The sequence below is a fragment of the Molothrus aeneus genome, chromosome Z (genome assembly GCF_037042795.1).
Source record: "Molothrus aeneus isolate 106 chromosome Z, BPBGC_Maene_1.0, whole genome shotgun sequence".
NCBI lineage: Eukaryota > Metazoa > Chordata > Aves > Passeriformes > Icteridae > Molothrus > Molothrus aeneus.
This window is the reverse complement of record NC_089680.1, coordinates 73,552,829-73,578,456: the sequence shown is the minus strand read 5'-3', so window position 1 is coordinate 73,578,456 and position 25,628 is coordinate 73,552,829. Positions and strand designations below refer to the sequence as shown.

The window sequence follows — 25,628 nt, the reverse complement described above, 5'->3', positions numbered from 1 at the left end:
AGGACCCAGGAGTGCCGTAGATGATCAGCTGAAGAAGAGCCATCCTGGGACCAGGTGGCCAAGAATGCCCAGGGCATGGTGGCCTGTGTCAGCAGCAGTGGGGCAGCAGGAGCAGGGCAGTGAGCGTGGCCCTGTGCTGGGCAGCGCTGCGGCCACCGCTGCAGTGCCAGGTGCACTTGTGGGCCCCTGGGAAGCAGAAAGTCATGGAGGGGCTGCAGCGTGTGCACAGAAGGACAGGGGAGCTGGGCAAGGGTGTGCAGCACAAGGGCAGTGAGGAGGTGCTGGGGGAACTTTAGCCTGGACAACGGGAAGCTCTTGAGGGACCTTCAGGCAGACTTCCATCAATCCCTGCCTGACAGTGCTCAGCACATGGGCCAGTTCTCTACTAAAGATGCCCTAACTACATCCAAGTGCTTTAGCCACTGGAGTGGGAGGCACTTCCATATTGTGCCTTGTTAGATTGTTGGTTTGCTATGAGGGAATTACTCTCTTCATTTTCTCTTTTTCCAGCAAGCAATGATGCCTCTGCACAGGGTTTCCTCCCCTTTTGCAACAGTAGATGAGATTGCGATCTAGTTTGAATTTTCCGCGTCTGCAGCTGCAGTAGCAAAGGAGTTGGTGTCTCTTTCCTACTTTTCCAATTTAGAGCTTTCAATACTTAAAATTCTGTTTTACAGAGACAACGTTGCTTTATGATAGCAGCCAGGGAGGAATATCAACCTTATCTCCATCTAGTGTTGTTTTTAAGTGGCTGTCATGGTTCGACACTGGCACAATGCCAGTGCCTCCATGAAGATACATTCTCCCTGGTAGCTGCTGTGAGATGTGACCAGGAATAAGCAAAGCAGGCTCCTACTTAGGGAAAAAGAACCAGAACTTTATTAACTACTCTACAACTACAGATATAAAGGAACACACACACAGGGAAAATGAAAACTTCACAAGTGCATTTCCTCCTCCCCCCACCAAATTTCCAACACAATACATTTGGTTCCTCAAATCACCAACTCTCGGTCCAGCACCACCTTTTAGACAATCAATCCTCAGTTCATCAAGAGGAGAGGAGTCCTTCTTGTGCCATGGGCTTCCCCTGGAAACACAGCTGAAGCCTCGTGTGTTTCTGTGTCACTCGTGGCACCGCCCGGAGTACATCTGCCGTTGTGACTTCTTCCTTTTCATGTCCAGTGCTCTCACCACTGAACACGGGGCAGAACTGCTTCTAGGGTTGTCTTTTTAAGGATGCTCTGTCCCGATCCAAAAAAAGGCACAGTCTCTCCTTTGGGACACCTGTCCCCACAATCTCTCCTTTGTGACACCTGTCCCCCCCATATTTTCACCCCCTGGGGCCGAGGGGCATCAACACTGAGCAGTCTCTGTATCACAAACAATCTCTCCTTTGGGACACCTGTCCCCCCCATATTTTCACCCCCTGGGGCCGAGGGGCATCAACACTGAACCCTCTTGGTTCTGAGGCCATTGCCTCCCCCTAGAATGCAGTCTCTGTATCACAAGGAACATGGTTCTGTCCATGGCTATACAAAAAGAGTCCAGCAAAAGCCACTCCATCATCTCTTCCCACTAGGATTCTTCTCTATTCTTCTACTATCTCTCACTCGCCCAGACCTCTCTCACACTGGCCCATTTCCTTCCTCATCTTCCACTCTATCTTCTAGGAAAGGTCAATGTTCTGTAAAGTTCTCATTCTCCAAAAAGGGGTTAAAAGCTCCTACAAGCGGCCGGCTGAACCCCCCCCTCTTCTCCGTCCCAGCCGTGCTGCCAGCACAGGCCCATGTTTATCAAGCTTCAAGGTTACAGTCCCAGGCAGTGGCTCTCTCTTTCTCTCTCTCTGTGTCTCTCAGGGGGGGCTGCCCGATGGCTCCCGGTCTCTCTCTCTTCCACCCTTCCACCCCCGGGCTCAGGCCTACCTCTCCCGGCCACATGGCTTTCCCCTCCCCCTGCCCAGCCAGCAGCTGGGCCGGGGGAGAGACCCGAACTCTTTCCCGCCGGAAACCCAAAAGAACCCTCCCAGGGGAGAGCTCTGCTTTTAACCCCGTGTTCTCAGAGGCGTGTCCATGTCTCAATGGTCAGGTTAAATGCCAATATTAAAGTCTGAATATCCATTGGCCAAAAACACAGCATCCCAAAAAAAACACATTTCCTGTCAAACCACCACAGTGGCATATGTTCCTCATGCTTCTCTCTTGCCACAGCTGACAGAACCAACAGCCGTCTCTCCCCTGGCTCCCGCTGCTCCTGGAGAAGAAGCCAAAGAGGAGCAAATTGAGATGGATGAACGCCAGCCTCCATCAGTGCTCACACCAGAGCCTGGATATCCTGAGCCTGTAAGTGCAAGCTGTGGGTGGCGCTGTCTTTAGTGCAAGGCCGAGGTGCAATTTTCAGAGCAGCCAGCGCTTCCTGTTGCTGGCTGAGGATGCTGAGTGCTGGAGTCCTGCCAGGAGCTCGGGATTTCCTGCAGGCAGCGTCAGTAGAACTTGGCCTTTGACCTGTGGTGTTGAGGCCCCAAAGGGCTGGTGCCTCTGGGAGAGCATCTGGCTGCTTGGCTCAGGGAAGCTCTATCCCTCGGCTTCTGCAGCACTGTGCCCAAGGGCACACGTGGTAGTGCTTGAGGTCACGGGGTTTTGTTTTTTTGTTTTCCTGTTTTGGCAAGGTTTGTTTGGCTTGTGAGTCTGGTCTGCAGTTTTCTTGAGTAATTCTTCAGTTCTAGAAAGTCTTTTTGCCAAGCTTTCTCTTGGCTTTTGGTAAGGTGGACGGTGATGATTGTGTTGGTTTTCCTGCATCCTTCCTGCCCTTTTGCAGCACCATGAGAAATTTTGCTTGAATTTTAGTGTACACGTTGGCAGTTGAAGATGCAATATATTTGCATGAGAACACATAGTTTGGGGCATGCATCTTGGTGCAGAAGGAACTTTTCTTTTGCCAGGCTTGTTATTTACACCTTGCACTTCCCATTCAGGTTAACAGTACCTCTGTCTTTTTGCTACCCAAGGAATCCGTTTTTGTTGTGTTTGGGATTTGGTCAGGAAATCAATGCCCTTGCATTCCAGCTGGTGCTCAGAGATCAGAGGAGCTAGGAGGGGCTGGGATGTATTTCTGATTGCACTTCCTTATGCACCATGTGTGTGGTCGAGTCCAAGAGAAGAACTTGCCCGAGCACGGATGCACAAAGAGTGAAGTTCCCAGTTCAATGCTCTGGGTCTGATCCCTTTCCATAAGGACCTACACACTCCAGATTCCCCAAGAGTGTGGTTTATTGAGCAACAGGAAAGCAATCTCAGGATTGCTGCTGATCAGGGCACTGCTACCGAGTGTTGATATGTGTAACAACAGAAAGGGCAATAAAGAGAGATTATAGAGGTGAGATCTATCTGTCTGTCTATTTTTCTATCTATCTGTCTATCTATCTATCTATCTATCTATCTATCTATCTATCTATCTATCTATCTATCTCTCTATCTATCTACGCTGTGTAACATTTGCATAATTGAATATTCCTGACTCTGGTCCAAGGCAGTTGGAGGTGCAAAGCTCACCTAAAGCATCCCTTTCAGGAGTGGATTAGAGACATGTTCCGTCAACCAACATCTAGAGCAGGCCTAGATGTTTTCCCCGTTCGGATATTGTGGTTTTTCCCCTCAGAGCTGTTTTTCTCCTCCACCCTGTTCTTTCCTGAAGTCCCCAGTTAATTCTTTAATTTTCTGCCTGTCCTAGAGTGGTGAAGTATTCCATGTTTTAGGTGGTGAAGACAACATGAATTCTAGAAGTGTCTCTCACAAGGAGTGAGCTCACCCAGGAAGCCACCTGCAGAGCCAGGATGAAGCAGTGGGACAGGGCAGGGTGTCAGTCACTACTAAAAGACAAACAGGACATGGCAGAAGCAGAGGGAGGCCCTCAGCAGACCCTTGAGAAATGCCACACCTTCCCTGTCAGCTGCCTGAGAGGCTGTTGGAGCTTCAACCCCAGATGGACCCTGATTGTAGGGCCAGGGTCACTTTGGAATCTGTGCCTCCCCTCAAACAGAGAATGACCCAGCAGAGCAGCAGCACAGTGCTTTGGGAACGTGTGAGCCCAGCAGTCTTTGAGTCTTGGCCCACAAATGTTATATGGGAAGTTGAAACCCATCTTCTCTTGCTTTCTGTGCAGGTCCTTCTAGAAAAAGAGCAGGAGCAGATTGCTTCAACAGAGATGCCGTGGCAGACTCAGGGAGAGCTGTTCCCAGGCCGAGAGCAGGAAGAGCAGCTCAGGCAGCAGGTGGAAGAGCCACAGGAGAATGGCCAGGTAAGCCTGACTGGCCAGGGGACAGAGGGAAGGGCAGGAAGAGGGGCATAAAGCAGAGCTCTTGGGACTGAGGAGGCCAGGAGTCCCACAGGCACTGGAAGCACAGAGCCTTGGAATCTGCAGAGATGAGCCCTAGGACAGGAGGCTTACATTGGAAGCAGATGTGGGTAGGGAAGCAGAAAGAAGTGGCTGAACAAATGTGATTTGAGGCTGCAAGAGGAAAAAGCTGAGCCTGATGGCAGCTGCCAGTCACTTGCTCTGCATTTGTGTGTACAGAAGATCCAGGCAGAGCCACAAGCAGAGCTGCCCGAAGTTCAGAGTGACATCGTGGCAGTAAAGAGAAAGAAGAAGGAAGACTTGAGAAGCATTCATGAGGAGAATCTCCATCAGCAGAGGGGCGATCAACCAAACCAGGTAAGTGAAAGAGTGGCAGGCACTCCACTCATGAAACATCCTCTCTCTTGTTTTTTAGAGAAGATGAAGGAACAGCTGAATGCAGAGCTTCAGACAGCTCACACTAGGATGAAGGCAAGGGAGAAGAGGCTGGAGGAAGAAATGAAAATCATCAGAGAGAAACTTAATCCCCTCCCTCAGTCTCTACAAAAGCAAGTGAGTGAAAGAGGGATGCAGTCAGTGCAGTGACCAAACTGGTGGTTTCTGTCTTTCTTGCCTTTCCACTCAGAGCTGCATGGAGTGGGGTGATGCCTCGGAGTGCCGTCCTGCTGTAGTGTGTATCACAGTCACTCTGAAGGACATTTCCTGGTGTGCTGAAGTGCCTCTGCTGCCACGGGTAGTGGGACTTGTCCTTTGGCCTTTTGGCCAGCAGTCATCCAAATTGATTCCTGCTCTCCTTGTTTCTTGAGGTGTTTTTAAAGGGGAACGTGGTGACTCAGATGGAGGATTGAAACAAGCTGTCTGTATCCCTTGTCAATCTGTTCTTTGCCTTTCCTCACAGTCGATGACTCCTGGCTGACAGGGACAAGCTGGAGTCTCTGACTGCTTTGTTCTGTTTGATTTGAGGTGCAAGTGTTGGCATCTCACCGGGCAGCCTGCGAAGACTACCAGCGAATGTCTGGCAATGAAGAGCCCCAAGTTAGGAGTCAGGCACAGGTACCATCCCCACCAGAAGTGCTACAGGTTAAGCATGACCTGAAGATGGTGCAGGAAAAGAGGACACAGTGGGAGGAGGCAGAACACTTGAACAAGGAGCTGCAAGTGTGTCTGCAGCCCTTGGAGGTGGAAAGGAATCCTTGAGAGGAGGTAGAATGATCATTGTGGCAGTCATCCTTTGGAAAATCCATGAAAATGGAACATGAATCTGGCCATGAACTCAAGTAAAACTTGCCTTTGGTTTTGATCCATCCAGTTTGAGAAGTGAACATCAGAAAAAAGCCATTGAAGAGCCCTGCATGTGGTTGACAGCACCTTTCTAAGGGCCTGCATTTCAAAAAGGGATCTCAGGGTAATCTCTGCCAGCCACCTTTCTGACATCAACTCATTTCTTGTCCCAGATCTACACAAGCTCTGTCACCAAACCTGCTGCAGCAGCAGCAGCATCATCTAAAGGAGCCTTTTCTCCCCGATCTGAGAAGTGGAGCCGGGGCAGTTTGTTCACCTCCCGCGCTGACCCAGCTGCTGCTCAGCAACAGGAGATCGAGGGTGACTCCCTGGAGCTGCTGAGTACGTCTGCTCTATTTCTTGTCTGAGGGACAGTGCATTGTGTGCAGGTGTCAGCATAGCTGTACCAAATGTTTCTCCTGAGTTTGGTGTCACGGGGACATTTAGGAGCCCCACAGGAACTGCTGTAGAAAATCAATCTCTGTGCTGGCCACCTGTGCTGCAGAGCTGTCTGCCTGGTTGTTGTTGTTGTTACCCAGCTGACCACAAAGGGTTCAGAGCTCCAGACACTGGGGCTGCCTTTTGTATCTCCTGGAAGCTGGGATCTCTGCTTTAATGTCAGCATCTTGCATTTTGTTTCCCTCAGAGAGAATAGTAAACAAGGAAAATCCCAGGATGAAATACACCAAACTGGAAGATATTGGCAGCGGGTGAGTCCAACCACAGTTACTGCTACATAAGCATGGGCCAGGTGTTTTTCTGGTGGAATGTCTATCCAGCGTGAAGTCAGGCCAGCTGAAAACAGACATCTATCCCCATGTTCACACACTGGGGATAGACTGTCCCATCTCTCAGTGCTGCTCAGAATTTGTGTGTGTGCTCAGAAGGCATTGTCAGAGACACCTCCATGCTGCCGAGGTCTTGCCTGCAGCAAGGAACAGGATCTGGAAAATCTCATCTCTCAAGTGTGAGACACTTCTGTGTTAATTTCCTTAGTATTTTTGTATATTTCTAAATCATACTGCCACACTAATAAAGAGGAAAGAAACTTGCTTGCCTGAAAGAGCAACCTGCTCCGTGATAGCTGTGAGATAACAGTTCTCAGGAACATTTCTTTCCAAGAGTTTGCTGAAGGAAATACTCTGTGGTCAGGATAAAAACTGAACAGTTTAGAAACTGAAACCTGAGGTGAAAGAAGCATCTCTATTTTTGAGCTAAGGCAGTAAACCCGAGCACTTCAGGAACAGGCCCAGTGTCCAAGCACTTGAGAGGAAAAAGCACCATCTGCCTTTTGGCAGAGCTCTCCTGCATCTCTGCACTCACAGCAGAGATCTCTTGTGTGGGCTGGCTTTCACTGCAAGATCTAAATGGCTTCTACTTTCTTTGCTGCTTTTTTGTTTCTAGGACTTTTGGAGATGTTTGCAGAGCACTCGACAATGCCACAGGGAGAGAGGTAAATGTCAACAGCATCTGCAGTCTCCGCTGCTCTTGAGGGGCTTTCCCCTCTGGTGTGAGCTGTGGCTGGAGCTTTGGGCAGAGCTGTGCTGAAAAGGCACAAGAAGCACAGACTGGTGCCAGCCTGCAAAATACATCTGGGACTTTGTCCTCCTCAGCTGCCGGAAGGAAGGCACGGAGGGCAGCGGTTCCTTTCAGAGAAGGACGCGCTCGCTCGCTCTCCATCGCTAAAACAAAGGTGGTGCCTTCGAGCACCTCACTGCTCTTTGGGGCTACAGCTTCAGAGTCCTGAATTCTCATTTCTGGCTGCCAGCAAATACATCTGAAAGTTCCTGGTAGTTCCTTAGCCAGCTGCAGTGCTGCACTTGGGAACTGCACGTAGGGAGAGATCTGCAAGGTGTCCCTAAAAGCCCTAAGCCCTGCCTGTAGCCCAAGATGTACCCACAGAGTATTAAGGCATGGATTACTTCTTCTGAATCCCATCCAAAGCAGCAGAGATTGTGGTCAGAGGTTTGTTGGTGATAGCTGAGACACCACTGTTACCAAGTGGACAAGGCAAAATGTCAGTGGCCCCATGTGTCCTGTAACTGGCCCCCAAAGGAGCAGAGAAATGGGCTGTTGGAATGTCAGTTCCTAATTAGTGCAGTGCCTAATCACATGGAAGTTTGGCACAGCTCAGCTGGGTCATTGCAAAATCACTCGCTCCATGTGCGTTGTGGTCTTGTGCCACCAACTTCTCAAGTTACTGATTTTCAATGCCATTTTAGGTGGCCATAAAGAAAATAAATCTAAAAGGACTGAGGAAGAAGAAATTAAAAGTCAATGAACTCATGGTCATGAAAATTAATAGGAATCCCAACCTGATCAACTATTTAGACAGGTGAGTTGTTGTCAATGTTTCTTTACATATAGCAAACATGCCAGCTAAAATCCCACTTTGGTCAGTGGCAGAAAATAGAGCTGCAATTATTGGCTAATTATTATTGCTCTGCTCATCTCTAATGGATGGGAAGAGAGTGCATTTTGTCTGCATGAGTCTTCTCTGGCATACATAGTTTGAAAATTACTCAAAAACCTGGGCCAGTCATATCTTACTAAATCAATAGCCTGTAAGTTCACAGCCACCACTTTTTTCTGTGGCTTGATTCTTTTCAAGTGTCTTTTTATGTCCAGATAAACTAACATAAATGTCCCCTTTTCCATTGCTTTGCATGCTAGGAAGACTAGGTGCTTATTTCCAGAAACACACAGTGTGATAGGTTTTTTATCTGTTACTAAACTCCATTTTTTACTTGCTGGCCATTTAAGACATCTCCTTTTTCACAGCTGTGCCTTTCTTCTTGAGACTGCACAGATTGCAAACAATGCATAGCTGAGAGGGAATGTCTATTCCTTTGATTCTGTCCTAGTCACAGAGGAACCTGGAAACAAGAAACCCAGAAGTAAAAAATCAAGGTACCCATGCACGTTCATCTCCACACGCTTGTTTCCTTCTTTCAGCTACCTTCTGGGCGAGGAACTCTGGCTAGTTATAGAGTACATGGATGGAGGCACTCTGAGCGATGTCATCAGCAAGACTTGCCTGTCTGAAGACCAGATGGCAGCCATCAGCCGGGAGGTCAGCAATGCCATCTGTGTTTCCAAGGGCTTGGGCAGGATTGTCTGGGGAGCAGGGGCTCAGAACAGGAGAGGTTTCATGTGCCAAGCTTTGTTTCTGTGTTGCTGCTATGCTATGGGCAAGTAAAAGCATCCCAAGTGAAAGGCCTACCAGTGCCCCTGCACTCACTGTACTCAGTGCCAGTACTCTTATCTCCTGCTGTTGTATTCTCACTCTGCCTCATGTATTTATTTGTATTTGCTGTTCTCCATTTTGCCTCTCTAAACATTTGCCTGGAGCCTGTCTTCACTGCGTTCCTTGCCTGTGAAAGCAGAGGTGCTGGTGGCAGGATTTAAAACAAAGAAAAAAGAGAGACTCATTTCTCACAGTCCTCAGCTGAAAAGGATAGTAGTGCAGCCAAAATGCTCTTTGCTTCAGGAAGGTGACTGATGTGATACTTCCAAGTCTGTGCTGAGGCCAGCAATAAAACCTTTGTCATGCAGCCTCCCACCCAAAAGTGATCCACTTCACACCAAAGGGAGGGACTTTTTCTTTCTTGGCAAGACCCTCATTTGTCTTCTGCATGGAGATAGCATGTCCACTGCAGCAGCAGTCATTCTGGCTGGTTTGCAGGGGGCAGTCTACAAGAGCAGGTGCTGTTGCTGTTTTAAAAGCTGACACGCCTTTCCTCAGAAAGGTCCCACTCTGCAAGTGTTGGAGCAGCAAGCTCTTCCTCTTGGTGGCACTGTGTTCTGCCATTACTCCCCTCTTTGTTTCCTTTCTTGTGTGATGAAGTCACATCACTTATTTTTGCCCTCCTCTTTCTGTTTCTCTCTCAGTGCCTGCGAGGACTGGATTTTCTCCACTCAAACCATGTGATCTACCGAGATGTGAAGAGCTGCAACATCCTTCTCAGAACCAATGGTTCTGTCAAGCTGGGTCAGTATATTCTTGGTCAGGTGCAGTGTGCCAGGGATGTGGGGTGTAGGCTGCTTTGAGTGACTGCCAGCTCCCCAGAAATGGTGCTGGTGGCAGCACAGGGACCCCTACTGTAAGCTGAGGGCACAGTTGCAATGCGAACAGAGGTATGAGAGGGAACTACAAGAAGTCAAGACTGCCTTTGGTCTGTGTGTGTCCCTTACAGAGGGAGGGAGCTACAATCTAAAGTTTCAGGGGAATAAAGTCCACTGCTGTGAGCAGCGTTAAAAAACCTGGGTTTTTTTGGATGTGGCCAATTCCGTACTACCTTGGCTAAAGCCCCATGGAAACTGAGTGTGGACAGTTCTCCGGGAGATTCAAGAGCACATTCTTAGACTGAGAGTGGGGAATTCTTTTGCTTGGTTTCCTAACTGGAGCTGGCTTTCATGTTTGTTGTTTTCTCCACAGCTGACTTTGGCCTCTTTGTTCAGCTCACCCCTGAGCAGAGCAGACGGAGCTCCGTGGCCGGCACTTCTGGGTGGCTGGCGCCTGAAGTGGTGACAGGTCAACCATATGGCCCCAAAGTGGACATATGGTCTTTTGGAATTGTGGGCATCGAAATGGTGGAACGAGAAGTTCCTTGCAGGAATGCAACTCCTGTTTCGGTAAGGAGCAAATACTCACTGATCCCATTGTCTTTCTCATCTGTCCCATGTTCTGTGTGCCATTGGACAAAATCCCGTTGCCATCTGCTGGCACCACTTCCACCAAGGTCTCCTTCTAAAAATGTCCCTGCATCACATCAGCATCCGCTGTAGATTTGGTTGCATCAGAAAGGGAAGTGGCAGTTCAGAAACCTAACCAGTTCCGAAAGTTGCCATTTTGGCCTCCAGCCAGGCCTGACATTGCTTTTTGAACCCTGTTGGAGCTCTGGCTCTGAAGGACAAGAATTTTTCAGTGGAACAGTTGGATGTGTGATAAATATCCTTCAAAATGGAGGTTGAGTCTTCCCAGTTTCAGTTTTATAGAAAAAGAAAAAGCAAAAAAGAAACAACCAGCAAAGCAATGCCCAAGCAGTTCTGCTTGCTTTTTTGCTTTTGAACCACAGCACATCAATTTTCCTCCATACTATAACATCTTTTCCAAATCCTGTGGGTCTTTGAAACTTTCAGGCTTTCAAGTCATCTGTACATTGTTCAGTCATGTGTGTGGGAGGCCTGGATAAGTTCAGGATGCATTTTTCTCCGACTGCAGTTAGAATTGTACACCAAACCCTTGGCTATTTCTTGGTACTTTAACAAGTTGATGAGCTTGCAGCCAGGTGCCTGGGCTGGGATCCAACGTGGGCAGTTGACACAGGTGCTGTGTTTCTTTACCACAGGAGCAGGGCCATCCCTGGCCTGCACAGTTCTAATGACAGGGAGGACACCAGCTCCCCACCATGTCCAGTGGCTGAGCACAGCTGCAGAGGGACAGGATAAAACCCCCTTTGTGACCTCTGGTGGTGTGGGAAAAGGAAAGAAAGCTGTACTAATTATTTATACTCAAGTGGAATGTGTTTGTTGTTTTAGGCTTGGAAATTTTCCTTTGGGTTGAAGAGGATAATAACAAAGTCTCTTTGGTCACTATCTATTTCAGTGCCACCAGCACAGAGCTGTTAGTATTGTGATGGGCACTTTTATGGAGACCAGGCCACAGCCTGGGGTCATGGAGATCCTGCCAAACCTCCCATTTCTTACCCGACACTTTCTGCGATTGAGTATCCAAATGAGCAGAGGGTGACCATAGGCATGGCACTTCTTCTGATTTGACCATGAAAAGGTTTCCTTTTGCCACATAAAGAAGCAAAAACGTGCAGCTGAGAGACAGAGCTACAAATGGCTCCTGTGCACCCAAGCAGGCATTTTCATCTCAATATATTTGTGCGTGCATCTTAATGTGTCTGTGTTGAATATGAGATCCCAAATGTTTGCTTTCCTTTCCTGAGGACTAGCTGGTGGATTTCCTTTCTTTCCTTCCACTTACCACTGGAAGAGTTTTCTAGAAGAGGAAAAGAAGCTCAATGAGATTTGTTTTATGGCAGTTGTGCTTCAGGGACCAATAAGCACTGCAGAGATGCCTTTCATGTACTAATCCTTGGAAACTGTAGCGTTAGTATAGCAGTCCCTCTTCCAAAAAGCCTCTCAAGCTGGTGTGAATCCTTAGGGAAGGGAACGTACTTTGCTGATGTAGCTCCTACTAGCTAGGTCAGTCAATGAAATCAGCTGCCAAGGCAAGATCTGCTGAATGTTGGAAAAGCTGTGGCTGCATCGGGATTTGGGTTTTTGGTTGGTAAAGGAAAGTCATCTCTGGGTCTCTGCCAGGGCAGAAACTGCCACTGCAGAATGGAGCTTAACCAATGGGATGCGGGAGAGCAGTTACAGATGGGAAAGAAGCAGGTAGAGCCTGGTGTCTCCTTTTTATCCAGGCTCAACTCCTGACAGCCAGGGGAGAGAGACCACGGCTGCGGCAGCCACACCGATTCTCGTCTTGCCTGTGTGACTTCCTGAGCTGCTGCCTGCAGACAGATGTGATGTGTCGCTGGTCTGCCAGGGAGCTCCTGAAGGTAAAATGTGAAGGGGCTGCAGGTGAAACAGGCTCTGAGGGATGGGCTCCTTCTCCACTCAAGTCCAAGGCATCAGATGAGCCCCCCCTCCGCTCTTGCTGCTCTTCAAATGAAAATGGTGAGGAATCCTAGACTGGGCTGGGCTGGCAGGGACCTGTAAAGGTCCTCTGGTGCAAGTGTCCTGCAATGATCAGGGACATCTTTAAAGAGATCAGGTTGCTCAGAGCCCTTTGCCACTTGACCTGTGACGGGGCACCTACAAGCTCATGGGACAGCCTGTGACAGTATTGCACTATGCTCTGAGTAAAAAAGTTCTTCCTTAGACCTACTCTGACTTGATCCCCATTTTGATTAAAAATATTCATCACATTCTATTGTAACTGGACCTGTTAAAAAAGGTGTCCCCACTTTCTTCAAAGCCACTCTGAAGTCTTGGGAAGTGGCAATAAAGTCTCCCTGGGGCCTGTTCTTCACAAAACTGAATAACTCCACCTCCCTCCGTATTTCCTGAGAGGAGAGCTGCTCTGTTTTCTGTTTCTGTCGCCCTCTTTTGTAATTTGGTGGGGTCTTGAGTTTTATCTAATGGCAAAAGAATTGAAGTAGAGCAATGCAGGCTACAGAGACATGAAATGGTGGTGGTGGAACCCAAGGAAGCCAGTCCCAGCTGAGCAGTCAGAGATTTGCCTGTGGGCTGGAGGGGCTGTGGGGGGCTCACTGTGAGCCTCTGAGGGGCCCTGCTTTGTGCCCCCCAGCCCACCCTTAGAGGTTTCTGCCACACAAACAGGGACAGCTGGGAGGGACTTGTCCCAGCCCCATCTGCTGCCTGGCACGCCCAAGCAGACGGGAACTGTGCCAGGGTTACTGCCAGGTTGTGTGGCAGAGAGGGAGCTGCAGGGCCCAGTGCCACTGGGCTGGCCCTGCTGGGAAGGAAGGTGCCATCCAGCACACAAGGGGCAGGGCATGGAAAGGCAGACACTGCTTTCTGTCCCTGTGGAAATTTGCACAGTGCCTGTCTTACAAAGGCAGGGACCTATGTGAGCCATTGGAGTTTCCTGCAAGGAAGAAAGGCCAGGGACAGAAAGCACCATTTCAGAGCACTGGCAGGGCAAAAATCCCAGCAGGATGAAGACATCACAATAAATGGATGGGTGGGATTCTGAGCCAGGTTTGCCTGCGATGGCAAGGTCATGATATGATGATTGGGGAGCAGATTGTCCCATTGCTCCTCTTTCTGGGTCTTTTTAGGACCCAGAGGAATCCTGATTGACTCTCTGAAGCACTAAGCTTGGAAAGTCATGGTTCAATGTTCTTTGTTGTTTTTTTTTTTTTTTTTTCCGGTGGACAGCATCCATTTGTAACTTCAGCCAAGCCAGCGTCCAGCCTGGCCCCACTCATCAACTCAATCAAGATGAAGAAGAAGAAGGAGGAGTGGAGAAGAAGAATGTAATAATGAAGATGTTTTCGCCATAACCAACTTAGAGTAGGATTGTAGAGTAGGACTCTAGAGTAGGATTGTTGAGTAGTTTTGCTCTATAGAGTAGGTTTATAGTATAGTATAGGTTATATATATAGTATAGTAGCTATATATATAGTATAGTATAGTATAGTATAGGTTTATAGAGTAGGATTATTATTAAATAAAGTTTCTCAAACATCAACTCATTTGGAAGATTCCCCTCCTTCGGACCCCCTTCAGAGAGCTCGGCATTTTCTTCTGAATTACCAGTTGTTTTTTACTGGTGCTAACTCACACTTATGGCTTCTTTGGTATGGTTTGTAAGTGGAGAAGGTTCTTCTTCATTCATCCTCTCCAGACCACACTGCCTTTGGAATATGACCCACTGGCTGGTTTTGGCACAGCTGTGATATTTCTAGTTGAGGCAGAAAAGGTAATGGCATTTGCAGGAAAAACCAAAGGAGGGGAGAGGCAGCCAAGACACACTGTGTGGATTCAGGCCTTCAGTCATGACTCAAGAGCATTTGAGTTCCTGCCACTTGGATTTGTATCCCTAAGTGCAATCTCCTTGGCAGAAGAGCCAAAGAGATTGCCTTGCTCAAGTGAGAAAGCAGAAAGATCAGAGAGGGTGCTCGGCAAGGTCTCCTGTGGTGCAGAGCTGTCAGCGCCTGTGAGGTGAGAGCGGGCCCGGCCTTGGCCGGGCTGGAGCCCCAGCAGAGCCCCAGCAGAGGCGGGAGCAGGCTGAGCCCCGGCAGAGGCAGGCTGGAAGGAGGCCCTTGGAGCTGCAAGAGGCAGCAGCCGGGCCCTGCGTGCCTGTTCCTGGGAGTGGGCGAATCCTGCACTCTCAGAGCCCAGGTGGCAGCTGGCTGCTGCCGAGGGGAAGCGCAGCCGTGCTGGGCAGAGCCCGGCGTGGAGGCATTGGCCATCTGGAGTGTGCCCAGGAGCAGAGAAAGGCCAAGGGCAGCCAAGGGCCGCTGGGCTGGCTGAGGAGGATTCCTCCTCTTCTGCCGGCTGCCCTGCAACTCCTGGCCAAGGTCAGCAGTGTGTGCAGCACTCTGGGCACCGGGGCAGGGAGCCGGGCTGCTCGGCAGGCTGGAGCACAGGGCAGCCTCCTTCAGGCCCGGCACTTCTGCCAGGGGAAGCGAGGCCAGCGTGAGGCAGGGACAGCTTGGCAGGGCACGTCTGCAGGAGCCAGCGCCTCACACAGCTCTGGGAGGAAGCGCCTGCAATCCTGCAGTTCTGCACTGAGCCAGAGCAAAGGTGTGAGATGCAGAGTGTTTGGCAGAAATATTCAGGCCCACCAGGCCAGCCTGCTTTGTGTTCTCTGGCACAAAGCAAGCGCTGTGCAATGCAGCTCTGAGCTGCTGGGAGAGAGGGAGTCGGGGATGTGCCTGAGGGTTTTTCTTGAGTAGTGAACTGATTAGGAAGGGAGCAGAAGGGTTGCAGTAGGCAATTTGTGTTTTCTTCATTAATTTCTGAATGACGGATGCAATGTGTCCTCACTCATCAAAAGCGCTTGCAGGACTCCTTGGCAAAATGCTTGTGTATGAATCCCAGAGTAGGAAGGAGAGGCGCTGGGAAAATGCTAAGGCGTAACAAATGAGGCTTAATCTTGTGGATTCCTTGAGCTTTAGCAGGCAGTACTGAACCCTGTATTCCCCCATTGCAGTGCTTAATGTGTGCAAGTGGCTATCTTAACCTTGAGAATAAAGAGAATGGTCCTTCTAAGAAGGTAGCTGGAATTCAATTCCCTGCATTCAGGGGAAGAAAGTGTTTTTAGGATGCTCTTGACTAGTGAAGGAGAATTTGAGGAATGGAGTATTTCTAAAGCAACTGTGTCCAAGACCCTGCTATATTTGATCCATTTTTGACCAGGTTGACAAGGCAATGAAGAAAAATATCTTGTTTAATGAATGGGAACTTGACCCTTTGTCCTGGTTTAGGGCAAATTTGTGAGACACCCTCCACATGAGCTCCTCTAGAAAGCACATTCAATCGGTCCCTCTCACAACCAGTTTGGGAGAAAATACCTCCTTGGAGAAAAGTGGAAAAACCTGTTTATTAAGCAATAAAACCTAAACAATATTAAACAATGAAACCTCTTGCCGCTCCAAAAGAGAGACAAACTCACAAAGTCTCCTCCGTGGGCTGTGGCTCAGCTCACTCAGTCTCTTATCAGTCCTGTGGTGCTGGAAATGCTGCTACCCAGGCCCAGCCGGGTGGGTCACAGGTGTGAGCTGCCAGTGCTCTTCTGTTATTCAGTCTGGAGAAGGTCTAAACAGGTCCAAAGAAAAGAGGAAAAACCTCCCCACAGTCTAGGGAACTTCTTTGTCTCAGCTAGCTAAAACTAACTAAAAGCAAAGGAGAGCTCTGTCTTGCCTTCTGTCTATCCGCAGACATCACAGTCCAGGAGCAGGAATGTGGAGGAGTGAGTGCAGTTTCTGCAAAGAAATTCCGTGCTTCTTCTCTCCCTCCCTTCACTCTTGGAACTTGTCTTAAAGCTGCAAAACTTATTATTCATCAAAACCAGAGCAGATGACTGGAGATACAAGCATGATATAGCCAAGCCAGGACACCCTTGAAAGAGAAACAATGTATTGGTCAATCGGTGGGCAGTCAAGCTTTGAAAGGGGAACAGTGCGCAATGGAGCCCTTGCTGGCAGGGAGTTGGTATCCTGAGCCATCATGGCCTCATCTCACACGCTGACCATGTGTGGGCTGATGCTGTAACTGGGAAAATTCCACTCCTGAGCAGGAGATATAGGGCCTGGTTCTGGGGTGGAGGGGTGAGAAGGATGAGATGCACAGCGTTTTGATCCACCATTGAACTGAGGCCAGCGTGAGGCAGGGACAGCTTGGCAGGGCACATCTGCAGGAGCCAGCGCCTCACACAGCTCTGGGAGAAAGCGCCTGCAATCCTGCAGTTCTGCACTGAGCCAGAGTAAAGGTGTGAGATGTAGGGATTTTGCAGGAATATTCAGGGCCACCAGGCCAGCCTGCTTTTTGCTGTCTGGCACACAGCAAGTGCTGTGCAATGCAGCTCTGAGCTGCTGGGAGAGAGGGAATCAGGGATGTGCCTGAGGATTTTGCTTGAGTAGTGATTTGGAAGGGAGCAGAATAATTTCAGTAGGCAATCTATGTTTTATTCATTAATTTCAGAAAGAAAGTTGTAATGTGTCTTCACTCATCAGTAGCACTTGCAGGACTTTATGACAAAATGTTTGTGTTTGATTCCCAGAATAGGAAGGAGAGGCGCTGGGAAAATATTTAAGTGTAAGAAATGGGACTTAGTCTTGTGAATTCCTTGAGCTTTAGCAGGCAGTGCTTAGTCCTGTATTCCCCCATTGCAGTACTTAATGTGTGCAAGTGGCTATCTTAACATCGAGATTGGAGAGAGTGTTCTTTCTAAGAAGGTAGCTGGAATGCATTTAAGGGAAAGAAAGTGCTTTTAGGAGGCTCTTGACCAGCAAAGGAGAATTTGAGGAGTGGGATATTTTGCAAACAACTGTGGCAGGGACTGGAGTTGGGCCCTGTCATATTTGATCCATGTTTGAGCAGGTCAATGAGAAATGATGAAAGTGTATTGTTCAATGAGTAGGAACTTAACCTTTGAAAGAGAAACAGTGTATTGGTCAATCTGTGGGTATTGGAATTACCAATATAGCCAGAAGGGACGTGCCTGGGCTTGTCCGACTCTCTCTGCTTGACTAAAAGGCGGCAACTGTGGTGTTTTCACCTCACTGACACCTTTGGCTAAGCTGGATGCTGCAGCTGGGCGCTAGAGACAAGTTCAGACATGCAGGAGCTCAGGTTTTGCTTGGCAGAGAAGCTCTAAGGCGAGGATGAAGGAAAGGAGTCGGGTTCTGCTAGAGGTTTTCAATCCAGAGCTTTATTCCTGGCCCACAGGCCTCTGAATGCAGTAACAGCTCTAACAGAACCTCTCAAACCACGTGGTTGCTGTTCCTGTTATCCTCGGGGAGAGGGGGAGGAAAGGGGTAGGGTTCCCACCAACCAGGTGCAGGGGGAGAAGTCTCAGGGGTCAAATGACACCAGGATGGCCCAATGTCCTCCAGGGGTGTAAGGCATCTTTTGAACTCTACCAATCACTCAATGGCCTTCTGGAATGCCAGGACTGACAGACGGCACTCAGCAGGGGTCAGGGTGGGGGAAAGGAGAGGTGATTGACACACCTGGGGAAGAAATCTACAGGGAGAAACCTGAGGTATCTGAGGCAACCCATGACATCACGCCGCAATATCTCCCCCTTGTTTTGTTTAAAATGAAGAGGACTGGGTTTGGGGGGCAAAATTCTTGCCAAACCATGGTTGGTAAATTGGTTCCTCCTCTTCAGGAGGGTCAGTGTTTTCTTCTGCGGCTTCCATGTCATTTACTGGAGCACTAAGGGCTTCCAAATGGTGGACTTCAGGAGGGGAACATGAGCTTGAAATTAACTTGTGAACCATGCGCTTGATTAGTCTGAAAACAATGGTAACGACTACAATAACAATAACTAGAATAAACAATACTAAAAATACAGTTTTCAGAATAGATCCCACCCAGCCTGAGAGTCCCCAGCCCTTGAACAGTCCTATCAGCCAGTTGTCTGTTTCTCTCTTGATGTCATAATTTCAGGGTGGTCCATACGTTTGCTTTGGGCTGATGGACTATCCAGGAGATCGCTGGTGCAATGATCGAGAAGAGCAGACTCGGTCTCATGGTGTCTCGAGACTGCACACAAACAGTGGGATCTAAACTGGTACAAGGAACTTAAGACAAACATATATTGCAAACTATTCCAGATAGGAGGCTTAAATAAAATTTCTTCCAGGGAACACCCGTGGTGTTTCCTTCTCCAGGCAGCATTAGCAACCTGGGGCGCTTCTGTAGACTTCCCTGAGGCCTTGGGGACATAGGGCCTTACTCATTTGGAAGGGACCCACTTTGAACCAGAGGGGGTGGACACGCAGGTGTATCTACGTCCCCATGTAACTAATTTATAAGGTCCCACTGTCTTCCAAGTCTCAGGGTCCTTTACTAAGACTGAAGGCTTTTCTTTCACTGACATCTGACTGCTCCCCTCAAAGTGGCGTATGATGGGCGGATTCAGGCTGTCAAAAGAACAGTTCAGAAATTGATTGTGAACAGTGCCCTGGGCAACCGGATGTGGGGAGGTTCTACTTTCAGGACCCGATGTTGCTGGTCCAGGACTCTTTTGATATCATGGTGAGTCCTTTCTACTACGGCTTCACCTGTAGGGGAGTAGGGGATGCCTGTTTTGTGCTCTGCTCCCCATTGCTGCAGGAAACTCCTGAATTCCTTGGATTTGTAAGTAGCCTGTAAGAGGTGCTTTATGGCATCGGAAGATGATTCTCTTGTGTGGGCAGAGGCATAGACCGCTCCAGAAAAGGTATCTACACTAACATGAACGTATTTCTGTTGTCCAAATGACTGTATGTGTGTAACATCTGTTTGCCACAGTTCACAACTGTTCAACCCCCTTGGGTTTGCTCCTGCACTCATTGTAGGGAGTGCATGTTGTTGGCAATTGGTGCATGTGGCCACAATTGCTTTGGCCTGTTTTTGAGTGATGTGAGACTGACGACCCAGGCCAGGTGCATGTTGGTGGAAAAGCTCGGGTCCTAGCTTTCCGGATTAGTTCTGCTACCAGCTCTTAGGGCTTTGTCATTCTCTTGGACCTTTGGTGACTGAGGAAAACCCACTCTATGATCAAGAGAGGGTCCCTCTGGTCCTGGCCCTTTTTAGGTGTTTCCATTGCCTTAGGGGTTTGTTTTTTCTCCCACTGGAAAATGATTCCATGGAGGTGTGGCAGCTTATCTGAGATGATAAATTTGAATGGCAGGTCAGGCCGACATTGGTTGGCCTGTCTTGTGGACATTGCTGTCTGAACTTTTTCTAGATCTTTCTGTGCCTCTGGGGTAATAGCCATAGGAGAACTCGGGTCCTCTCCCCCTTTCAATAAATTGAAAAGAGGGGCAAGGTCTTCGTTGGTCAGACATAGCCAGGGCCTTACCCAATTTAAAGACCCACACAACTTGTGGACATCTGCAAGGATCTCGATCTTCGTTTTGATTTCTAATTTTTGAGGAACAATGGTCCTATTTCCAATTTCTAAGGAACTGGAATATTCCCAAATACTTCCAAGGTGGCATCTTTTGAATTTTCCTTTCCTGGAACTCAAACCCTGCAACAATCAATGCATCGATCGTTAGGTCAAGCACATGGGTGAGTAAATCATCACTGGGGGCACACACAAGGATATCATCCATATAATGATAGATGGTGGCCTTTTCTGTGGCTGCATGCACTGGGGACAGCAAGGAAGAGACATACCACTGGCAGATCGATGGTGAGGCTTTGAGTCCTGAGGAAGAACTGTCCAATGGTACCTTTTCATCGGGGCTTGCCTGTTGATAGTGGGGACCAAGAATGCAAAATGTAGTGCATCGCCAGGGTGTAGGGGAATTTGGAAAAAACAATCTTTTATATCAATAACAGCCAATTTCCAATCTTGTTGCTGGGGATGTCATAGCAGGTTGGAGAGATGGAGAGAGCCCATATCTTCAATGACATTATTAATTTGTTGGAGGTCATGGAGGAGCTGCCACCTCTTTTTGTCAGCTTTCTGGATGACAAACACTGGAGAGTTCCACGGAGACGTGGTCTCCACAATGTGACCCTTTTTTAGTTGCTCTTCCACTAGCTCCTTGAGCGCCTTCAGTTTTTGTTTACTGAGTGGCCACTGTTCTACCCAAACTGGTGTGTCTGTCTTCCAATTCAGTTTTTGGGCAAGGTGCTTTTCTGTGACCGCTGCCCAAAAATCCTGTGGAGAGTCTGGAATATCAATTGTGACTTTCCACGGAGCCATTAAACCTCTCCCTAACAAGGGTTCCGGATAATCTAACACAAACAGACGTATATTTGCCAATTGTCCATTTGGCCCCTCAATTTGGATGACACTTTTGGATTGTCTCGCCAATTGCATGCCCCCTACACCTCAAATGTGACCAGCCATGTTTTGCAAATGCCAGTGTGCCTGCCAGTCCTGTGGTGGGATCACTGTGCAGGGGATCACTCAGCACCCATGTCTACGAGCATCTCAAAGCGTTTTGACTCTCCACCCCCACTGACATTACACCAGATTTTGGGTTTGTCCTTCCCAACAGCTTGGACCAGGGTGACTGTGGGCCCTTGTTTTTCGGTGCCCTCAGGTAAACTTGGCACTGGGATAGCTTGTGCAAGGATTTGTCCTTTGGGAAGAAATAGGGGTGGGTGGAAACAGTGCAGGCCGAGAACAAATTGCTCAGGATCTGATGTTGTCATTCCTGGAGCAATTTTGATCTCTTGTGGTGTGTATTTGGTGTCCCCGATTATGATGTACTTAGAGCAAATTCTGTGCCAAGTACCCTGCTGTTGTGGGCTGATGGAGACAAAATGCCAGTCAGTGTCTTTCAGGTGGAGTGGTTCTGTCAGCTGCAACCTGAAAGGCTCAGTAACAGAAGTTGTGGTTAACATAGGTTCACCTAAGTCATAGCCAAGGTTATTTGGTTTCACTTTCAGCAGTGGACCAGCAGACTTGGTCCTTGAAGAATCTGCTTCACTCAGAGACATAGGGATGTTACCGCACATTTGGTCTTTTTTGCTTCCCTTATTCCCTTGGGCTGCTCTTTTTGTGTCTGCCTGCCTGGCACTCCACATTCAGATTTTTGTTGTTGTTGACCCCCAGAGAGCGCTTGTAGTTCTCCTCCCTTGCTATTTCTAAATTCATCAAACTGCGTTTTCAGGGGGCACTGGTTACTCCAGTGCCCAAGGTTGTTGCAAAGCAGGCATGGCTTGTGGGGTCAAGCATTGCTGGTCTTTGCTGCTGCCCAGTGTGCCGCTGTGCTGAGGGAATGGGCGCAGGGCTGCCAACGGCGACTCTCTGTGGTGGTCTTGGCAGCAGCTTTGGTCTGGTGTCTTCAGCAACACTCGTCAGAGGCACTTTCCTGTTACAAACTAGAAGCATATCTTTTAGTATAGGGGGATGTCTTGGCTCAGGGCAATTTGGAAAAGAACTTCTAAAAGGGCTCTTCTAGGAAAGCAGATTCAATTGGCTTCTCTCCCCAACTGGTCTGGGAGAAAATACCTCTTTGGAGAAAAGTGGAAAAACCTGTTTATTAAGCAATAAAACCTAAACAATATTAATTAATAAAACTCCTTGCTGCTCCAAAAGAGATGACAAACTCAGAAAGCCCCCTCCCTAGGCTGCAGCTCAGCTCACTCAGTCTCTTATCAGTTTTTCCGGTGCTGGAAATGCCGTGGCCCAGGCCCGGCCCGGTGGGCCACAGGTGCGAGCTACCAGAGCTCTTCTGGTGTTCAGTCCAGAGCAGGTTTGAACAGGTCTAAAGGAAAGGGAAAAAGGAAAAAACATCTACAGTTCAGGGAACTTCTTTGCCTCAGCTAGCTAAACTAAAAGCAAAGGAGAGCTCTGTCTCGCTGTCTGTCTATCTACAGACAACACAGTCTAGGAGCAGGAACGTGCAGGAATGAGTGCCGTGTCTGAAAATAAACTGTGCGCTTTTTCTCTCCTCTCTTCATTCTCTGGAACAAGTTTTAAAGGTGCAAAGCCTATTATTCAGCATAAACAGAACAGATGATTGGGGATAAAAGCATCATGTAGTCAAGCCAGGACATTCCACCCCTTATCCTTATATCGTCAGCTTACTACTAAAACTAGTATATATATATTCTAACTTTACAAACACATACATGATACTTCTAATATACAGCTATACGCGGACAATGGTAGTAACATTCAGCAAACAGTGATATTTACACATAGGTCTCGACTAACAATCAGATCTCTCTGAGGTACACATCGTGTTCTTCTATCTCTTTGCATTATCTACTATGTGCAACCTGGTCTCTGAGCAAAACCAACTTCACGAATGGGTTTGTCTGTACTCAAGGCAGAATTGATCTACGCAGTCTTCTCTAACAAACTTCTGACGTGTACTACTGGGACTTTGTCTCTATCTACTTTATGTAAAGGCTCAGATTGGGCAGGGTCTACTCAGTTAGTAGAGCTTCGGGTGTTAACTAACTAGGTGGCTTTTGCTAGATGCTGCTCCCAGTTTTGAAAGATCTCCTACTTAATGCTTTCAAGGTTGTTTTTAACAGTCTGTTGTACCTCTCTACTTTGCCTGCAGCTGGTGCATGGTAGGGGATATGGTACACTCACTGAATGCTATGTTCCTTAGCCCAGGTGTTGATAAGGCTGTTCTTGAAATGAGTCCCGTTGTCTGACTCAATCTTCTCAGGGGTACTATGTCTCTACAGGACTTGCTTTTCAAGGCCCAGGATGGTGTTACAGGCCGTAGCATGAGGCACAGGGTAGGTTTTTAACTATTTTGTGGTGGTTTCTACTATGGTCAGCATATAGCACTTGTTTTGGTGTGTCTGGGGCAGTGGGATGTAGTCAATCTGCTAGGCCTCTTCATACTTGTACTTGGACCACTGCCCACCATACTATAGGGGCTTTACGTGCTTGGCCTGCTTGATGGCAGCACACATCTCACAGTCATGGATAACTTGAGAAATACTGTCATGGTTAAATCCACCCCTCGGTCTCGTGCTCACTTATAGGTGGCATCTCTACTCTGATGGCCTGAGGCATCATGGGCCCATCGAGCTAGGAATAACTCTCTCTAGTCTTCTCAGTCTAGGTCTATCTTGAACACTTCTATCTTTGCAGCCTGGTCTACCTGCTCATTGTGTTTTGGTGCTCTTCATTGGCTCTACTCTTGGGGATATGGGCATCTACATGGCGGACTTTCACAGGTAGCTTCTTTACTCTGGTAGCAATGGCTTTCCACTCATCAGCAGCCTAAACTGGTTTTCTTCTATGCTGCTAGTTAGTCTCTTTCTACTTCTCCAGCTATTTCTACAGAGCATTGGCTACTATCTATGAATCAGTGTAGAGGTAGAGCTTTGGCTACTTCTCTCTCTGAGCTATGTCCAGGGCCAGTTGAACAGCTTTGAATTCAGCAAGTTGACTTGATTCACCTTCTCTTTCAGTGGCCTCTGCAACTTGTCGTGTGGGGCTCTATACGGCTGCTTTCTATTTTTGTTTCATTCCCACAATGCGGCAAGAACCATCAGTAAAAAGAGCGTATCGTGTTTCTTCCTCTGGCAGTTGGTTGTATGGTGGAGCTTCTTCAGCACATGTCACTTCTTGTTCCTCTTCATCAGCGAGACCAAAGTTTTCACCTTCTGGACAGTTTGTAATTATTTCCAGAATTTCAGGGTGATTCAGTTTTCCAATACGGGCACGCTGTGTGATAAGAGCAATCTATTTGCTCTATGTAGCACTGTTGGCATGGTGTGTAGAGGGAATCTTTGCTTTGAACACCTACTCTATTGGAATATTATCCCAATATTACCAGGTGGAACGTGCCTGGGCTCGTCTGACCCTTGCTGCTGGGCCAAAGGCAGCAGCTGTGGTATTTCACCTCAGAGACACCTTTGGCTGGCTGGAAGTTGCAGTTAGGCACTCAGAACAAGTCCAGGCATGGTAGAAACTCAGTTTACCTCTGGTGGAAAGGCTCCAGGCTACGTGAAGAGGAAAAGGAGACAGATTCTGCAGGGGGTTTAATCCAGAGTTTATTCCAAAGTCACATATGTCTGAATCTTGTAACAGCTCCACAGAAACCTGACCGCATGGTCTCCATGTCTTTTAAGCTTGGGGGCAGGGGGAGGGAAGGGACAGGTGAGCCACCAACCAGGTGGGAGGGGGGGAAGGCTCAGGGGACAATGACACTTGGACAAGCCAATGACCCCAGGGCTGAGGGGCATCTTTTGAACTTTTGCCAATCACAGGACGCCCCTGCTGGAATGATAAGATTGACTGACAGCACTTAGCAAGGAGGCGAGGGGGAGGGGAAGGGAGAAGGCATTGCCACACCTGGGAAACTACTGGGTTAGCTGAAACAGGAAATCGCATCACACTGCAACATACTCCAGTACTGGTAGTCGGGGTGCCAGGAGGAGTTGTGCTTCAGTGCCTATTACCTCTGAGGCAGCTTGGACTCTTTCATAGGCTGCTAAAATTTCTTTCTCTGTAGGAATATAGTTGGCTTCAGACTTTCTGTAGCTTCAACTCTAAAATCTTAGTGGTCGACTCCGTGACTCCTCAGGCACTTTCTGTCAAAGGCTCCAGGACAAACCATGGTTCTCGGCTGCAGAGTGGAGCACATTCTTCACTTCTGGTCTCATCTGGACTGGGCCAAGGGCTACTGCATGAGTGATCTCTTGCTTGATCTGGGTGAAGGCTTGTTGCTGCTCAGGGCCCTAGTGGAAAGTGTTCTTCTTACAGGTGACTAGGTAGAGAGGGCTCACAATCTGACTGTACTCAGGAATATGCATCTTCCAAAAACTTATGCCGCTTAGGAAAGCTTGTGTTTCCTTCTTGCTGGATGGTGGAGACATTGCTGTGATCTTGTTGATGACATCGGTGGGAATCTGACGCCATCCATCTTGCCACTTCACTCTCAGAAACTGGATCTCTTGAGCAGGTCTCTTGACTTTGCTCTTCTTGATGGCGAACCTGGCTTTCAGGAGAATCTGGAGGATTTTCTCTCCTTTCTCAAACGCTTCTGCTGCCATCTTCTCTCACACAATGATGTCATCAATATATTGCAGATGTTCTGGAGCCTCATCCTTTTCTAGTGCACTCTGGATCAGTCCATGGCAGATGGTTAGGACTGTGCTTCCATTCTTGGGGCAGTCGGTTCCAGGTGTACTGCACACTTCTCCAGGTGAAAGCAAACTGAGGCTTGCATTCTGCTGCCAGAGGAATGGAGAAAAATGCATTAGCAATGTCAATAGTGGCATACTACTTTGCTGCCTTGGACTCCAGCTCATACTGCAGTTCCAGCATGTCCAGCATGGCAGTGCTCAGTGGTGGA

General features: G+C 48.4%; 1 pseudogene; it reads left to right on the top strand.

The window, feature by feature from the left end:
- The window catches only part of LOC136569417 (serine/threonine-protein kinase PAK 3-like), a 67,625-nt pseudogene extending 53,969 nt beyond the window's left edge, over positions 1–13,656 (top strand).
- The last annotated feature ends 11,972 nt before the right edge of the window (positions 13,657–25,628 follow it).